The sequence below is a fragment of the Monodon monoceros genome, unplaced genomic scaffold (genome assembly GCF_005190385.1).
Source record: "Monodon monoceros isolate NGI ecotype Baffin Bay Population unplaced genomic scaffold, NGI_Narwhal_1 Super_Scaffold_22, whole genome shotgun sequence".
Taxonomy (NCBI): domain Eukaryota; kingdom Metazoa; phylum Chordata; class Mammalia; order Artiodactyla; family Monodontidae; genus Monodon; species Monodon monoceros.
This window is the reverse complement of record NW_021703779.1, coordinates 24,297,217-24,317,738: the sequence shown is the minus strand read 5'-3', so window position 1 is coordinate 24,317,738 and position 20,522 is coordinate 24,297,217.

Below are 20,522 nucleotides of genomic sequence, written 5' to 3'. Positions count from 1 at the left end.
ATGCTAACACATATATATGGAAATCTAAAAAAAAAAATGGTTATGAAGAACCTAGGGGCAGGATGGGAATAAAGACGCAGACCTACTAGAGAATGGACTTGAGGACATGGGGAGGAGGAAGGGTAAGCTGGGACAAAGTGAGAGAGTGCTATGGACATATATACACTACCAAATGTAAAATCAATAGCTAGTGGGAAGCAGCCACATAGCACAGGGAGATCAGCTCAGTGCTTCGTGACCACCTAGAGGGGTGGGATAGGGAGGGTGGGAGGGAGACGCAAGAGGGAGGGGATATGGGGATATATGTATAGCTGATTCACTTTGTTATACAGCAGAAACTAACACAACATTGTAAAGCAATTATACTCCTATCAAGATGTTAAAAAAAAAAAGATACACTTATGCTGCAACCAGGAAACACACTACTAGCTATTTACCCAAGTTATATGCAAACATGTATGTTTGCACAAAGCCTTGTACAAGAATGTACATAGAGCTTTATTCATAAAATCCAAAACTGGAAACACAGCTCAAGTGTTGATCAATAGGAGAATAAATAAAGTGTAGTATATTCATAAAATGAACTACTTAGGACTACAAAGTAGCAAGTTCCTTGCACAGAAAGTGACATGGATGAATGTCAAAAACATGCTGAGTGAAAAAAGCCTCACACAAAAGAGTACATAGTGTATAAACAAATCATAGAAAGTCCTAGAACAAGCAGAGAAAAATTAATTTATGGTTGAAAAAAGTCAGAATAATGGTTACCTCTGAAAGCAGGGATGAAGTGAAAATGGACTGGAAAGGAACATTTGAAAACTTTTCTGGGGTGATGACAACATTCTATATTGTGATAGGAGTTTGGGTTATTTGTCAAAATTCATCAAAATGCCTGCTTAAGCTCATGCAGCTCAATATGAAAAAAAACAAACAACCCAATCCAAAAATGGGCAGAAGGCCTAAATAGAGATTTCTCCAAAGAAGATATACAGACTGCCAACAGACACATGAAAGAATGCTCAACATCATTAATCATTAGAGAAATGCAAATCAGAAGTACAATGAGGTATCATCTCACACCAGTCAGAATGGCCATCATCAAAAAATCTAGAAACAATAAATGCTGGTGAGGGTGTGGAGAAAAGGGAACCTTCTTGCACTGCTGGTGGGAATGTAAACTGATACAGCCACTATGGAGAACAGTATGGACGTTCGTGAAAAAACTAAAAACAGAACTACCATATGACCCAGCAATCCCACTACTGGGCATATAACCTGAGAAAACCATAATTCAAAAAGAGTCATGTACCACAATGTTCATTGCAGCTCTATTTACAATAGCCAGGACATGGAAGCAACCTAAGTGTCCATCAACAGATGAATGGACAAAGAAGATGTGGCACATATATACAATGGAATATTACTCAGCCATAAAAAGGAACAAAACTGAGGTATTTGTAGTGAGGTGGATGGACCTAGAGTCTGTCATACAGAGTGAAGTAAGTCAGAAAGAGAAAAACAAATACCATATGATAACACATATATATGGAATCTAAAAAAAAAAAATGGTCATGAAGAACCTAGGGGCAAGATGGGAATAAAGATGCAGACCTACTAGAGAATGGACTTGAGGATACGGGGAGGGGGAAGGGTAAGCTGGGATGACGTGAGAGAGTGGCATGCACATATATACACTACTAAATGTAAAATCAATAGCTAGTGGGAAGCAGCCGCATAGCACAGGAAAATCAGCTCGGTGCTTTGTGACCACCTAGAGAGGTGGGATAGGGAGGGTGGGAGGGAGGGAGACGCAAGGGGGAAGAAATATGGGGACATATATATATGTATAACATATTCACTTTGTTATAAAGCAGAAACTAACACACCACTGTAAAGCAATTATACTCCAATAAAGGTGTTAAAAAAAAATGCCTGCTTAAAATTTGTACATATTGTTATAAGTAGATTTTACCTCAAATTAAAAAAAAACTGTAAAAAAATACTGACCTCTAGCTTATGAGTTGCATACTAAAATGTTTATCACAAGTATACTGATGTGTGCAAATTATGATAAAATGCCTACAAAAAATACGATGGGTAGAAGGATAGCTAGACAAAGAAACGTGATAAAACAGGTAGAGCAAAATGTTGTGTCGAGTATTGATGTTGGGTATATGAATGTTCACTGTAAAATTCTTTCACATTTTCTGCACACTGGAGATATTCTATAATAAATTATATATATATATTTATATATATATTTAACACCAGAAAGTGGCAACAACATTTTCTCTGGCTTTATGACTAGATCTGTGTTACCCACCATTTCTGCAGAGGCAGGAACACTGAAATCGTCAGTACAATGGAAGATTCCTGAGGAGGCTCTGAGGTAGCAACTACAAATGCTCTAGAAGGCAAAAGAGAAAAAGAAGGAAAAAATATTATTCAAAATGAGACTCTTAATCAAATGCAAAACATGAATAAATGGTTTTTTACAAAAGAAAACCATCAAAATTCACCATTGAAAATATTAGTGCAATAAATCCCATGAAGGAGGCTGCACAGCCCTAATGAAATATAATCAGGTACTCTAGATGGTGTTAACTGCTTCTAAGAAAAAGAGAGTATAATTAAAACATCAAATTGTCATTTTACAGCATAACATTTCCCTGATGGGACTTTGGATTGGTACATGCTATTTTAAGTATATAAAGAAAGGTACCAGAGAAACAAATATATCCAATTATGACTTGGTCTTGGAATGCTCAGAAACAATTCAACTCAATGTATTAAATTAATGCATGCATTCATTCATTCAACAAATGTTTATTAAACACTTAGAACAATCCAGGTACTATCTCTGCAAAAAACAGCTAATTACAAGGCCCATGAAGAGTATATTTTTGACCTTTTTTTTAGTGTTATTGATATAACTGACATACATCACTGTATAAGTTTAAGGTGTACAGCATAATGGTTTGACCTACATATATAGTGAAATGATTACCACGGTAAGTTTAGTTAACATCAATCTTCTCATATATATACAATAAAAAGGAAAAGCAAAAAAGAAAAAAAGTATTTTCTTCTTGTGGTGAGAACTCTTAGCTCCTCAGGGTTTACTCTCTTAAGAACTTCATCTTTACCTCTAAAGCATTAAGGGATGACAAGGGTAAGCCTAGAAATAAAAGCTATATTGGGCATCCAGGGTTAGTGAATCGATTTAGCAAAAATAATGTATGCAAACTACACTTATTAGATGTTCTTTTTCATTTTGTCTCTACTTGAGGCTAACAAGATATTGGGGTGGGCTCCTGGTTGCCAATGAATGCAAAACACATTTTTACTGGGAGACCTTAAGTTGGTGCTTTCTTATATGTGGTCAGGAAGAATTTTAGGGGTCGAGTATGTGATTTCTCAAATACTTAAAAAGCTATTATGTTGACAAAACCCAGAAATTTTATTAACTGAACTGAATTGTATTTAGCTGAATTGTTGGTTAAAAATTCTAATCTATATGTTTGTTGAAAAAGACATGTAATGCTATTTCCTCAATTAGCTTCAATACAGACCTCAGCATATCCACATCTTCTCCCCAAATAATACACACATGTCAAAACTATTATTCATTTATCTATTCAAAAATATTATTGATCAGCAACCATTTTCTCTGCTAAGGTTTCTCTGCTAACTGATAGGAACACACCTGTGGTCAAAATAGATGATTCCTGACTTCATGGGGCTTATGCTCTTGAGAGGAAGATTGACAATAATTAAAGAGAAAAAAAGCCAAGATAATTATACGATCTTTTCTCTATAATAAATAATGGAGTGCCTATTGAATCTAAGAGCCTCTTACCTTGATTCAGAATTAATCCAGTGGGGGATTTTTGAAGTCCTTAATTTAAAGAAAAGTTTATGTCAACTCAATTGTACTCTTTACATCCTTGATGGAACTTAGTAACGTCATTTTTTTCTAAGCATAATGGGCACTGAAATAGTATTTCACTGTGCTTTTAATTTGCATTTTATTGGGGCTTAATTCACATTTCCCCAGTAACTAGTGAGTTTGAACATCATGTTTATTGACTGTTTGAGTTTCTATTCTGTGAACTCTCCCATCTGAGTTTCTATTCTGTGAACTCTCCCATCATGTGGTTTATACTTAATTTTGTTTATGGACTTTTTGTACATTTAAAATTTTTTAATGACAAAGAATTTTTTTCTCATCATGTTCATACAAATAAATTTCGACCTTGTCCAATATTCTCAAATCTTACATATACAAACCCAGGTTATCAGTAGACAAAAGGTATTCCAGTCTTTAGGACCTATACATTTTAGAAAGTGGTCAGAGTTTTAAAATTTAAAACAAAACTTTCTACATAGCAAAATTTTATAATTTAGATAGATGGATAGATGATTGATGATAGATAGATAGATTTTTATCAAGTGTAATTGGTTTCAATTTACTCACACAGGGACAGACAATGTGCAGTGTTCGATAGAAGACAAAATGTGGGAGGTTGAAGCTTCTGTTGGAGCAACTATGGAGAGACTTTTTTAAAGAGCAGATATTCCATTATTTGCTTTTACTTTTACATTTCAGCTCTGTAAATCCCCCCATCTGTCCCATATTTCAATAAATTTTGCTACACAACAGCCTTTTGTATGGATGAAGGAAATGAACAGAATTCTATATCTAAGCTAGCATGATGTAGAACAGGAAAAGCGTGAATGACTCTTTAGATCATCATCATCTGGACCAATTTAGAGGGGAAATGGAATTTAGGGTCAGAAGTGAACATGAGAACCCAATCTGAGGAGCTTCACACAAATGGAAATTGGACTTCCTGCATACCACGGAACGGCGTCTTCAGCTAATGTTCATTATATTTTAAAGGAACAGGGCAATTCTAGATTTGGTTTTCTATGTTTGGTTTTCTACTTCCAAGATGAGAGAAGAGACACCCAAGTAATGCAGCAGAGAAGCTGAGTGTATTAAGGCCATACAAATAAAGATTTTTTTGTATATAGTTAGGCATCAAACCAATCCTTTCACCTTCTCTTAGTACAGTTTACTTTAATTTAATAAAGTTTTATTGAGAAAAGTGAGGAAATAGGTTGAATTCCACATTTAATTTGCATTCCTAGACACACAAAAGGAAAAACTTTAAAGCTGAGAATAGAGAACAAAATGTCAGTAAAGGGGAATTATAATCAAAGGTGACGAAGAAGAAATTAAGTCCAAACCATCCCATCTACCGCACACAACACAAATGAAAGTATACATAATGGGAGAAGAATGGGTTTGGAATTTGAGCTATTTTCTTTTAGATCTTGTGGGACACATAGATTGTGCTAACCCCATTCTCTTTAAGAAGCACAATACTCGCTAAAATTGCAACTGCCTACTGTATAACTCAATCTCAGTACTTCTCAAATCTGGTTTCATTTTAGAACCACATGGGAAGCCTTAAAAAATAAAAATATCGAGGCCCTATGACATACCAATTAAATAATACCCTCTGGGCTGCTTGGTCTTCTGCCCTGGTAGTTTTCAAGCTACCCAGGTGATTGTTAATATGTAAGAGTTGAGAACTACCACATCCTGAGTCTGTCAGGCTGAGCAAACCTGGGCAGGAATATAAGCATTCTAGCTATTTCTTTGCAGTTGGATATTTTGTAGACTTTCTGCACGAGCCACGTCCCAGAAGCAGAGCTCACTGGTGGCAATAAAAATGTGCCTGCATGTTCCATACCTAGTTAAAGTGAAATGCATTATTGTAGAGCAATGTTTCTCAAACTTGGCTTTTCATAAGAATCATCTGAGGAACTTTTAAAAAATACATTAAGGGGCTCACCCACAACCTACTGAGTCAAAATCTTTAGGGATCTCCAGGAGAGAAGCCCAGAGCTTGCGTCTTTAACAAATATCCGAGGTAAATTTTATGGTGAGGCAAATTTGCTAAATACTGCTTTGGAAGAATCACTATTATTGATTAGGATATTGGACCTTCAATATCTCTTGTCTTTCCAAGAAGGCATCCTGTTATCACATAGGAATATGGACGCAGTCTACCTTCCATAAAATCTGGTAACTTTCTGAGGTAGGGCTAAGACATACAGTCAAAAGGAAAGTGGGATGCCACATTTTGATTAGGCTTTAGCCATCTTCACAGAACTGGGATAATAAGTATGACTAATTCTTTTAGGGGACTTATTCTAAAGAGAAAGACCAAGCTAATTTCATTTTTAGACACTACTTAAAACTTTATGTATATACTTAATGATTTGTGCACTCTCTGTACCAATTAATAGTTAAAAAACAACAGTGCCAGGAAACCCCAACAATTATCAATTTTTCCTAATTCCCCAAAATAAAAGTAGGGTGATTTGCATAGTCACACATCCAGAAATCTTCTTTCAATGCTGAAGTTTTAAATAGGTCTAACTTCAGATTAATATGTGAGACCTGAGCTGGTGAGGAAATGATGCTGAACATCCAATTGGGAATAATCCCCTAACTGAGTAATTACAACTAGCCAATGGGCAGACTCACCTGGGGCAGTTTTAAATATACAGACCTCTGAGCTATGAAAGGATAAACAAAACTCAACAGTAACAACAAGAACAACAAAACTAAAATTAAAAAGGCAAAAACAATATTACAAATTTACTATAGAAATTTTCAAGCATACACAAAGTTAGAGAAACTAGTATACTAAACCCAGTCCCGTGATTAGTACTAGCCCACTTTTTGATCTTCTCCAAAATTTTGGGAGGTAGAAATTTATAAATACCGGACTTTATGTCGTTTTACAAATAAATACTTTGCTATAATGCATAAATGATAGATATTTTGATTTTTAACATAATGATTATGCTATTTTTATACATATCAGAATTTACAATAGTTTCTTAATGCTATCTAAATAACCAGACAATATTCATATGCTCTGATTCTCTCAAAGAGTATTTTTACAGTTAGTTTTTTTCATTTTAATTAGGTTCCAAACAAGATCTGCTTATCATGTTTGGCTCTTTTGTCCTTTAAATCTCTTTTATTCTGTAAGAGCTGCGTATCCCCACTCCTTTTTCCCCTTGCAATTGATTTTCTGGAAAAACTAGGTCATTTGTCCCATAAAGCTTCTTACATTTTTTTTTTTTTTACTTCCATGCTTTCTGGTAGTATCGTTTAACTTGTTCCTTAAAGCCATGTATTTTGTATAAACTCTACATTAAATCTAGAGGCTGATTTGATTTAGATTCAATTTTTTTAAGCAAGAATACTTCATTACATCACATCATGAGACACATGACGTCTGGTTGTACTACTTGTAGTGATGTTAAGATTGATCTTAGTGGGTCCAGGTGAAGCAATGAAGGAAATAATGTGAGAATGTATTCCATTATAAATGTGGAATATTCGATCTCATTCCATCATAAAAGTGGGTTAAATAATAGAGGAGGAATAGATTTCTTTGGAGATTTGCAATTCATCACCTTCCCCTCCTTTGTCATGGGTCTAAGTAATGGGAACTTCCATACGGACACTCAATTGTGTAGTCCTGAGATATGGAGAACCTGTGCTTGATTCCTGCTTGAGAAAGCTTAAAGTGTCTCTAACCACAGGATTTGGGTGGCTGTGTTAGGATCAGCCTATAATCTTTGGGGCATGAAATGTTCAAGAGAGTCCTGTGGACTAGATATAAGAAAGAGCCAATATGACATTGTATTGAGTCCTCTTCAGAGGTAGCATTACATTTTGCCACTGAATAAAATGGGCAAGGTGAGGACAAAACAAAATTGTATTGTGCTCACATCCCCTGAGTTGTGTGTTCTATATTCTAGTAACACATGAAGATACAGATTGAATAGAAATACAGCTGTGGAAGATGACTGCAGATGAGTAAGTGGAGAGGCATTTCTCAGAAATTTGGCTGTGATGGGGCCAGAATAATGGAGTGTTCACTGGAGGAAAATGCAAGGAGGATTTTATTTAATGTAATAAAGAGATCAGGAGACCATCCAATAGGGCCATCTAGAGGGAGGCAGACACCACCATCAAGTAATGGGATGTACTTTCGATACTAGGGCTTTGAAAAGAGCTGCAAGTGATGATCTGGGAGAGAAATCCACTTGGATCAAGGGAAATGCAGGAGTGACCCCTAATAATAGGAATTTCCAAAGAATTCAGGAAATTGTCCCAAGAGAGAAGTTAAAGTTAAAAGGTAGGCAACCTAGTGATAACCTTTTGGGATACATGCAGAGTATTAGCAGCCATCATTCTGGAAGGCTGCACAGTGGAATCACTTGATCCACAACCCAGAATAATTCAATCAGAATCTCTGGGGGCAACCCAGATATTGGTATTTTATTAAAGATCCCCAGTGGTTCCAATAGGCAGTGAAGTTTGAGAACCACCATCATAACTGATATGCTCACTTTCAAGGAGAATCAAGTTTCACTAAAGGTAAAGACATGTACAGTGATTTCAGAGGATGGAGTAGAAAGTGCAAAAGAGGAAGGCTGCAGTGGGGAAAAGTTTCAAAGATCATAATAAGCATAACAGCATGGGAAGGATGGCAGGCTTAAAGTTTGGGCTTTGGGGTACCATAATCTTGGACTCTAATTCAGGCTCTACCACCTTTTAGCTTTGAGATCTTGAGCAAATTACATGCCTTGGTTCAAATTAAATTTCTTCATTTGTAAAATGATTTTATTACTAGAACCTATCTTGTTTGTTTTATCTATTTATTGCTTGTCATCTCTCACTGAAATGTCATCTCCTCGAGAATAGGAACCTTACCTGTCTCGTTCAAAACTGAATTCCCAGTCCCTATAGATCAGTGCTTGAACATGCAGTAGATGTTTATTACATGCTTTTGAATGTATGAATGGAAATACTTTATATTTTTTGTTTACGTATGATGCACACTTTTTTCTAAGCAGTTTACACCCATCATTTTCTTCAATTCATAAAACCACCCCAGGAGATCAGTACTATGATAATTTCCAATGTTCAGACGAAGACAATTAAGCAGAGGTCAGCTAATTAGTAGACAGTACACATGACATGATGCATGTAAAGAATTTAGCTAATCTAAAAAATTCTCACTAAATGCCAGCTAATAATGAGAAAAGGATAAAAGGCATCGTGGAATTAACTGCTGTTAAGATTCCGAGAGGAACTCAGGTGTTAGGTTTTGTCCATAAAGTCTTATACATGGGAACTGAACATTAGGATATCAAAAGCAAGATGATGTTTAGAAGTATGCAACCTTTGTTTACATTCTAGATGAAACATGAGTTAAAAAGGCGTTTCACGCTTCTCCAAAGCTAGCCGAAGGTGATGTGGTAGCAAGTCCCATATACCAAGAGAGATTATTGCCCACCTTGGATTTTGGCTCAACCTCTTGTATCTATCATTGAGGAACCAGTGAGTCTCTGTAAAAATTTACTTTTGATTATTATTACGTAAGGGGAAGCATTGAAGGAAGTGATTTTTTGCGTCAAGAAATATAATATTCTTTGGAAAAGCTTGTAATAGGCAGTTTTTCTCCTGTTAATAGAGTACAAAAAAATGCTACACCAAACTCAAGTCTACCGGTCCTTACAGAAGGTGTGATGTGAATTCCCAGTACTTTCTAGCTTTAATATTACTAACTACAGGAGTGAAAGGTATTTCTCTCCTCAAACCCATCTTAAATCTAGCCATTCTGTTGAGATTGTCAACAATGCAGAAAATTATTCCTTAGAACATTTTCATGGGCAGAATTTATTAAGTGGATAATAAATTATTTATTTATTATTTATTTAATAATTTTTCATACCATTTTTAAAGTGTCAAACTTCATTGTAAATCACAGCCTATTTTATTCTGAATTGTAACATTTTCCTTACCGTGCCCTTAACTTGACAATTTAGTCAGATGATCTCTTTGCAGTTCATCTATGTAATCACAGCATAACAGATGACCATTAGAGGATCAGAGCTGAAATGTACGGGAACGCACAAGCAATCTCTAGACAGGATTAAAACCAAATTGCCTGCCAACTTGGTACCAATAGGGAGAGCTTTGCTTTATGCACTGCCCAGTAAACTGCTGCCCTATTTAGCAAAGGAAGTACGTAAAACTAAATTAAAAATCATGTGTCTACTTATACAATCCCTTAGCTTCTGTAAGATTTCTATTTCTTGAAATAATGTAAATAAAATGACAGTGTAGAAGAAATGAATAATTAATGTTATCAGAGCCTCATAGTACGTGTTTAAAATTTAATCCTCTAAAAGCAAACATATTTTTCTAATGTGAATTTTTTCATTAGCCTATAAACAACATACCATAATTCTACTAAACTATCCTTACATACATACACCATTTCTAAAGCTACGTGGAAATATGTAGCACCTTAAAATAAAGTTGGTTGGAACAGTCTTGTTTAACAAAGCACAGCAACACTTCTGACGACTAAAGAGGAATGGGGTAGATTTAATTATTGTTCCTAATTCTTCACTCCCTCCCTTAACAGAATTCTGCACACATTCCCTTTGCTGTGCAACTTTGTAGAGCCTATTAACAGAATAGGTGGATTTTACATCTCTGCCCTATTAACTTTGAGCTTCACCGTATGACTAGCTTTGGACAATAAATAGTAGATATGAAGCAAGTGGAAGCTTTAACTGGGCTGGTGTGGTCTGGCTTGGCCTCTTGTCCTTCTGTGCATGTGCCACAAAAATAACTGCTCCTCTCAGGAAGAAAGACTTGTGGAGCAGACCTAGACCCAACCCACAGCCTGAAACAAAGCCACCCTGACTGACCTGCAAACTTGTCAGCAAGAAAAAAGAATGTTTATTGTTTCAAACCACTGCGATTTGGAGCTATTTGCTTTGCAGCATCATTGTACAGAGACCTGAGGGACACAAGGAGAAATGCGGAAACTGAGGCTCAGAGGATGAAAAAGGCCTTTCTCAAGGTTATATAGCAAGTCACAAGACACTCAAGGTAAAACCTAGCTAGTCTCATTTAATCCAAGTACTTTATAACCTTGACTAATATATTATATTTTTGCTAGGTACAGTAACTTACTTTCCTATATATATCTCTGCATATATATGGCATCCACAAATTACAACTTAAAGTTTTGGGAAGAAAGAAAAGTTAAACTTTGTATATCCATTGAAAATAACAGAGGCAGCTCTGAGTATACCAGAACTCAGAAACTCTGGGTTAGCTATCCACATAGTGTTTTACCATGTATTTGATCACTGCTCTGCTCTTTATTTTCTCTGAACCTCAGTTCGTTTAATTGCTAAAAAGAGTTAACATGATTTTTTCAGAAGGTCTGTGAAAAAAAGATATTTTAAGTAATGGTCTTGTGACAGGCAAATGGTATCTAATCAATATTTTGTATCAAATATAATTTTATTTTTAACATCCTAAGATACTGTGTGAGTTAAAATATTTTATTGCTCATTTATACTTAGAACGTTGTTGATTTCGGTACATCATAGTTGATCACGTCTTCCTCTCTAGAGCTTGTAATCTAAGGCATGTGTCATCAATTTAAAAGTGAATAAAATTTTATATTCCCAAATATCCATCTACTGCTAACAGAGAGAGAAAAAATTCTCTTAGGAAGCATTATTGAAAATGCTTTGATATTACAAAACAATTGTGTAGAATGGAGAACAAATGACAAAATATGCCTTAAAAAACAAACTGTAAAGAATTTATCCTTTAAAGCATTTTCAGAGTTTTGCTATTCCTGGAATCAATAATAGAAGTAGTAGAAATGCAACTGTTCTTTAACAATTTTTGAAAGGAAAATTTCCTTTACTGTATTTAAGTATAATTAATAGAATACACCACAAAAAGGTTGTTTTTCATGGTCAACAAAGTCGATAAAACTCAAAATGAAATACTTTCACAGTTATTTAAAGGAATCTTCTGCTGAGATGCAAATTAATAATTGACACAACTTTTTAACCTGTAGACTACAATACAAATGTCTTTCTTAAAGTTAAAGTAAAATTTATGGAACCTCATTATTATGTAGAATATTTAGAGTTGGTTACTATTACTTTCAATATACCTGAAAATTAGAAATAATCAGTAGTGGATATTTTCCTAATAGGGTATATATAATTCCTCTCCAATACAAACACAGGAAAGAATTGATGTTGTTGACCAGCCAATCAAAAGATTAGGGCAACTTATGTCTTAATCCTATTATTACTTTGTACTTTCTAGTTCAGTTTCCAAGCCCAGAGGTCTGCAACTAGTGAAGGGGAAAAAAAGAGAGCTGTAATCGTGTTTCTTATAATACTTAGAGTCTGGCAGAAGACAGTTAACCATCTAGTGCCCTTATGCCTTGAATAAACTCAAGTATGTCAGGTGAGTAAGCAATATATTCCCAGGGAAATATTTATTTCCTGTGAGATCATTCAAACATACATCTATATTGAAATTTCCCTGATTTTCACAATATTTTTTAATCAAAAAATTCTGGGAAAAAAATAATAGCATCTATGTTTAATCAGACACAATTGTTAAATTAATGAATTTAATAGTAATTAATTAAATTAATAGGTTAATAAAATTATACTTTATTGGTATATGCTGGAATACTTGTTGGTATCATAAACATTCAAATATTTTCCTTGAATATACTGAGAAAGTGTTGTAGAAAAATAATAATTTTACCTTTTTATCCTGAGAAAAATCAGGGTCATAATCCCAAGTTATTTATTTTTCTTTAAATAGTAGGATTAAAAAATAATAAATAAAAGGAAGGTAAAAATTAAAATAAAGCTAAACACTAGAAATTAGAAAGATCAACTATGATGTCCACTGCTTAGAATAGGTCAATGTTTGGAAGCATTTGGAAAAGTCCTGGAGATTCTCAGAGGTCTTAAGTTTTCTTTAATGTTTGCACTTAACTTGAACTAGCTTAATAAAACATGGAAACCTACAAAATTATCAAAGTGTTCCTTTTCTCTGTGTAATAATTTTGGAATGAGTCAGATTATTAAAAAGAAAGATATATAACCGCAATTTTTAAAATTAATATTTAAAAAACATTAATTTTGGCAAAAAGAAAAAGGTAGCATAGCTGAAGAACTTTGAGGAACATTTTAAAATGAAAACTTCCCTTTATTCTGGAAAGCCATATATATATATACATATATGTTTGTGGCTTATGTCCTCCTCTTCATCCTTGTCTCTTACCCCTCCTTGACATATAATGTAGCTTCCAGCCACGTGGAACCAGTTGTGGTTCCTACATTTTTCATGCTTGTTAGTGCACGTGTCATTGCACATGCCATTGATTCTGCCCAGACTACCTTTGCTTCTCACTTTGACGATTCATTTCAAGTAGCACATCTTCTGAAAAGCTGCCCTGCCCCTGACCCCCACTCACGGTTATGTGCTCCATTTTGTGCACTTATTGAATCCTATATTCTCATTAAAGCAGTTCTCTCTCACACACACATACTGTATTATTATTTTCCTATCTCTTCTCTAGACAACTGCTCTCCAAACTTCTACGATTACTCACTCCAAAACTTTAAAAATATCTGAACATGCACTACCAATAAATGTGTGCATTATGATGTGTATGTTTGCATGTATACTTAACTTATTGATAAACATATTTCTTGACAATATTTCATTCATAAATATGCTTACTACTGATAATCCATACATCAAATTCTTCCAAGGCTTTTTTTTTTTGGTACGCGGGCCTCTCCCTGCCGTGGCCTCTCCCGCTGCGGAGCACAGGTTCTGGACGCGCAGGCTCAGCGGCCATGGCTCACAGGCCCAGCCGCTCCGCGGCATGTGGGATCTTCCCGGACCGGGGCACGAACCCGTGTCCCCTGCATCCGCAGGCGGACTCTCAACCACTGCGCCACCAGGGAAGCCCCCAAGGCTTATTTTAAATAAACAATGAATATAGAAAATTTTAACATATCATTCCTTTAGTTTTGAGAATCAACTTGGTCTCTCCTGAGGTAAAGCACTCCACTTTATAGGCTACTCCTCTAGATTATTATTTCCTTGAAAGCAGATCCTTAAAAAAACTATCTGTAACCCCAGCACTTGTGCTTGATAATATCAAATGTGCATCCCTCATTAAATGCTATCCATAGGTTGATACCCACTGGGTTGATTTCAAGTGTCTAATTCATGGAACTAAGAATTATAGAAACAGATGGGAAACTTAAGACCACCAAACAGAATATCCTTATTGTGTAGATAAATAAACTAAAACTCGGACAGGTCAAGTGATTTACCCAGTATCACACATTCAGTGATTGATGGCCAACTGGAGCCTAGGCTCCCATTTCCAAGTCTCCCAATTCCAGTAGGATGCTCTTACTATGATCTCCTTATAATGGTAAAGGAACTTAAGGAGAAGAGGCATTTGATACCACCTTTCCTCTCACACTTCTAACCTACATGAAAGAGCTTGATATTTCAGAAATAGACCAAATACACTGGGAATAACCCCTTGAGTTAACTAGATTTTCTCTTTCAACTGGTTATTCTGGTTCACTAAAGCTGCCAGTCTGATCTGAAAGCTGTTGAAACTGACAGTTTCAAAGCCTAACTTAGAATATAGTCATCTCTAGACAATTGCTGTCCAATAGAACTTTCCCTAATGATGTAAATGGTCAATATCTGTGCTATCTAATACACAGTATGTACTTGAAACGTGACTATAATGACTGAAAAATCAAATATTTAATTTAATTTTTATTTTAATTAATTTGACTCTAAATAGCCACATGTGGCTAATACCTGCTCTATTGGAGGGTGCAGCTCTAGACTCAGAAAATAAAATGTCAAATGTAAATGTAGAAAAAGTACTTTTGTGGAAATGAAGTCTTTCCAATCTAGTGTCCACAAGAAAACTAGCATATTTTTGAGGCAGCTTGAGAACTTAGCATCCAGGCAAAGATGAAAGAGAGTAGTGAGTAGGCAAGAAAAAGAAGTAGTGAGTACATGATATGCAAATGAGAATAACCAGCTGGAATGTTCTTTTTCCTTTCATAAAATATTTTTGAATCATACTTCTCAAACTTAAATGTGCATATGAATCACCTGGGGACAGTCTTTTAAAAATACAGATTCTAGTTCAGTAAGTCTGAGATGAGGTCTGAGATCCTACATTTCTAACAACTTCTAGGAAAGATGTTGCTGGTGTGTGGACCACAGTTCCAAGTAGTAAGAATTCAGATAAAAGGTAAGAGCTCTGGGGAAAAAAATAATATTTGGTGAACAAAAGGTAAAAAGGCATTCAAAGGTAATCATAAACCATATAAAACTGGATTTAGAAGAGCATCCCATACAAATTCAAATTGAATTCTCTCCACAAACCAATAAATGACTTTCAATTCCCAACATTACATAATCAAATTTCACCTTCTATGAGATGTAACTGCAGCAGAGAAATCCTTTGTCATGTATCCTTGTGTCACTGTGGTCCATAAAAATATTTTTAAACGGAGAAAGGGGAAGAAAATCGATTGTTCCTTGAAAGGAATTATACTGGAGATCACTGAAGGAAAATTCCCAAGAAATATTTCAATGTAGAGATAACCAGGGTCATGTCTATGACTGGCCAAAGGATAAAAGTAGAAATCATTAATAACTTGTAGAGTTTGAATGACAATGGTAAGGCTTCTTGCTTGATATGAACTGAATATAGCCGCATGACTTTCACAGTTTTGGTTATTTTCACAAACATATACTGGTGTGTGGGGGGGAATCTAAACTTATTATTTCTAGTAACAACCCAGACAGACACACCCATTGGTTTGATTGTTCCTATCAAGAACTTTAGGGAACAAAACTAGGTGCAAGTAGTAGATAACTAGCAAAAATGGCTAAGAAGCTTGGGGCTAGGGCAAAAGACAAGGGGCTGGTCTAGATTAAAAAATTTCAAACAATGTTGATTCCAACCAAGTTCAGATTTGCCTTCATTCATGTTTACGACTGAGCCCACAAACAAGCAGTTAAATTTGAGGGGATGCAGACACCAAATTTCCGTGTATCCATATTTCTTTTTGGTAGCAAATCTGGAGTTTGAAAATCTATGTACCCCACAGGGAGTGAGGAATCTGTCAAGTTTTAAGAAACAAAGAAACCATGGGCTTAATGCACTTTATACATTGGGTTTAGAGAGGGACCATATCAACATTCAAAGGTCTACATATTACTAGGGAAATTATTTGATGTTCCATAGTTACATAATATCATGTTCTAATCCTTACTCCTTTGTCAGGTCCACAGCTGTCCTAGAAAGGCAACAGGACAGCTAAATCTTCTGATGGTCATATCTTCTTGTGCTTTACAGTAAGAAAAGAAATGATTAACAAACCAATCATTTATCATCATAATGTTGTAAGATGCTGATGACTTCCCCATCTTCAAGTCTGTTAGTGTTTATATCTTTACTGAATTTAAGCTACCAAAGTGACTATCTTTCAATAGTCAGAGACACTACAGTGATAGAGGTCACAATGTGTGCAATGGTATAGACATGTTCAAAAACAGTGTGTTATTTCCCTTTTCACTCAACCACTCAGCACAGACTTGTATGTATCATTTAGGATGCTTGGAGTTGTTTGCAGTATCTACAGTTTAATATCCCAAGTCAGTTCTCAAAATGAGGTCATCTGTAGAACTGCTAAAGGATGTTATTTAGGTAGTAAACCTGTAAGTATGCAGAGAAAGATTTCCTATTTCTGCTATGGGTTAGTAGAAAATGAATTGTTTTGTAGTTGTAAAAGCTCTGAATTACAGATGCAAAGATACTTGGGGAAGAGTTGTAACTACTATTTTTTCCTTATAAATATATAATTGGCATTCTGAAATTTGATAGGATCAATTTCAAGATGTTAAGTTTACTTTGCTCTTTTTCATACTAATATATGAAGCTCCTGAATTTTTACATTGCCAGAAGTAAATACAATTAAAAAGAAAAACAAAATCTCATCTATCACAATAAAGTATTTTTCTTTGGCAGAAGCAAATTGCCTATCTTCATTCTAAGTTCCTTTCCTTGCCTTCAGTCCCAAGAAGAGAAAAATCAAGCAATATAGAGATGTCAGAAATTAATTCACTCTTTTATTAAATATCAATAGAAAGTTTTAAATAAATTATACAGTAAATATAATATAGCAAAATAAATTTTAAACCCTTCCCTCTCTCTCACTTGCTGTGTGTGTGTGTGTGTGTGTGTGTGAGAGAGAGAGAGAGAGAGAGAGAGAGAGGGAGAGAGAGTGTGTTCATATACACAGAAATAGATAATGGATAGATGTCAAAAAATATAGACACTATTTACCTATAGATCCAGTGTTTTGTCCTATGTGCTCTTATAGCTCTTCAAAACTAATGTTTATTCATGTTCTTGTCAAGCAATGAGAATGTTGACTATCTCGGAAATTTTGTTTGTTAGTTTGTCGTCTAAAGTAAGAAGGTAACACGGAGTGGCAAAGAAGATGTCTGAAGCATAGGAAAAGCAAAAGTGCAAAGAGAAAAAAATATTTGTATTATATAAAAAATTTAAGAGCTGAAAAGTAATCCTTTTCATACACATAAAATTTGTTGTGTCTCAATGAAAAAGGAAACCAAAATTTCTGAACAAACTAAATAGTCCCATTCTTCCAAAATAAATGATCTCTTCATACTTAAGGATTATTTTAAGATCTCTGATTACTGTGGACAACACAGATTAAATAAAATATTAATTCTATTCTATTCTACCACTTGCAAACTCTGTAACCTTTGTGGACAGCAAAGGGCATCTATTATTATTATGGCTTCTTATCCACCCAATAATCATATATTTCTTCCCACTTATCTTGGAGGAAATTCATTTCATACTAGAAAAATACTTTACTTGCCATCACCAGGCCACAGAATGCCTAACAGAGAGATTACTATGTGAAACTGGTTTATGTGTGTGGAAAGGATTCACTTTTACTGGTGACTCTCTATGGCTTAAAGTATCTATTTTCTAACACCTAACTACTTTATCTGACACATAACAGGAATTACAGAGGAGTCCAAAATGCTTTTATATTTTACAATTTAAATGACTATTACAAACATCACTCCTACCTCTTCACCTTTGCGGTACCAATTTGATTTATACGGCTAGTTTAGGAAAGCTAAAGCTGAACTGATCCTCATTCTTTGTCCAGAATATATAACTACGTTTTAAGAAGTTGGAAAAACTGCAAACATCAGTCATACACATTAAAAGATAAGATATAGTAAGTTGCATGAATGAAACCAATGTTTTTATTCCTACTTTAATAGGCCAATTGGAATTATAATTAGAGAGTACCCAGGAGTTCCACCAGAATTAAGGACCTGTCAGCATTTTCACTCAATTTTCATCTTTTCCAGGGGTTAATATTTAGCTATTAAAAGAAAATAATCCTTCAGACACATAGTAAATATTCAAAGAGATTTTAAATGACATGTTCTCCTTGACAAATTTGGTTGGTGCCACATTGATCATTTTTAACTTGTAGATAAGTGAGATCAACTTCTACATTAAAGGTTTTTCTTTCTTCTTAAGTGTGGCTAACACGGCCCTCCCTAGGTAATTCCAAAAGTATTCACAGAAAAATATCTCAAATTTATGATTCATTTTGGGAAATACTTGTATTTCATCATAACTAATATATAACCATTATAAAGTACAATATGGAAATATAGACAAAACATATAAGTTTAGTTTTGTTTCCACTTTCCTCATTTTTTATTTGATCATTATCTAGCTTTAATTTGGTATTACATAAACAGATTAAAAATAGAAACTCAATTATTTGCTCCTTCCTGAATACACATTCTTCACAATGTAACTTTGATGTTTCCCCCATTAGAAGATGCAATTTATTATCCCAACTCTAGAATCTGGGCTGCTTTCCTGACTTACTCCTGACTCATGGAATGTGGTGGAAATTACATAGTGCTATTTCCAAGCCTAAGCCTCAAAGAAGCCTTTGGTGCCTCTGCTCTTTCTCTTGGAACTCTGCCCCAGTCACAAGAACAAATCAGAACTAGCCTTCTGGAGAATATGGAACAGAGACATGTCATACTAGCCAAGGCCACTGTAAGCCAGCCAGCCCTCAGCTAATCTGCCAGCTGATCACAAGTCCATGAGAGTTTAAACCAGAACTTTCCAGCTTAGCCCAGCCTAAACTGATGGCCTTACAGAATTGGGAGCTAAGTAAATGGTTCTTGTTTTAAGCCACTAAATTGGAGTGATTTATTATGCAGCAAAAGCTAACTGATACAGATATAAATATTCAAAACAAAGTGCACACAATTTTTTTTAACATCTTTATTGGAGTATAATTGCTTTACAATGGTGTGTTAGCTTTTGCTTTGTAACAAAGTGAATCAGATATACATATACATATATCCCCAACTCTCCTCCCTTTTGTGCGTCGCTCCCACCCTCGCTATCCCACCACTCTAGGTGGTCACACAGCACGGAGCTGATCTCCCTGTGCTAAGCGGCTGCTTCCCACTAGCTATCTATTTTAAATTTGGTAGTGTATATATGTCCATGCCACTCTCTCACCTCATCGCAGCTTACCCTTCCCCCTCCTCGTGACCTCAAGTCCGTTCTCTACATCTGTTTCTTTATTCCTGTCCTGCCCCTAGGTTCTTCATAAGCATTTTTTATTATATTCCATATATGTGTGTTAGCATATGGCATTTGTTTCTCTTTCTGACTTACTTCTCTCTGTATGACAGACTCTAGGTCCACTTCTCTCTGTATGACAGACTCTAGGTCCATCCACCTCACTACAAATAACTCAATTTCGTTTCTTTTTATGGCTGAGTAATATTCCATTGTATATATGCGCCACATCTTCTTTATCCATTCATCTGTTGATGGATACTTCAGTTGCTTCCATGTCCTGGCTATTGTAAATAGAGCTGCAATGAACATTTTGGTGCATGACTCTTTTTGAATTATGGTTTCCTCAGGGTATATGCCCGGTAGTGGGATTGCTGGGTCATATGGTAGTTCTATTTTTAATTTTTTAAGGAACCTCCATACTGTTCTCCATAGTGACTGTATCAATTTACATTCCCATCAACAGTGCAAGAGGGTTCCCACACCCTCTTGTTTTCTCCACACCCTCTCCAGTATTTATTGTTTGTAGATTTTTTGATGATGGCCATTCTGACTGGTGTGAGGTGATACTTCATTGTAGTTTTGATTTGCATTTCTCTAATGATTAATGATGTTGAGCATCTTTTCATATGTTTGTTGGCAATCTGTATATCTTCTATGAAGAAAGGTCTATTTAGCTCTTCTGCCCTTTTTTGGATTGGGTTGTGTGTTTTTTTGATATTTAGCTGCATGAGCTGCTTGTAAATTTTGGAGATTAATCATTTGTCAGTTGCTTCATTTGCAAATATTTTCTCCCATTCTGAGGGTTGTCTTTTCATCTTGTTTATGGTTTCCTTTGTTGTGCAA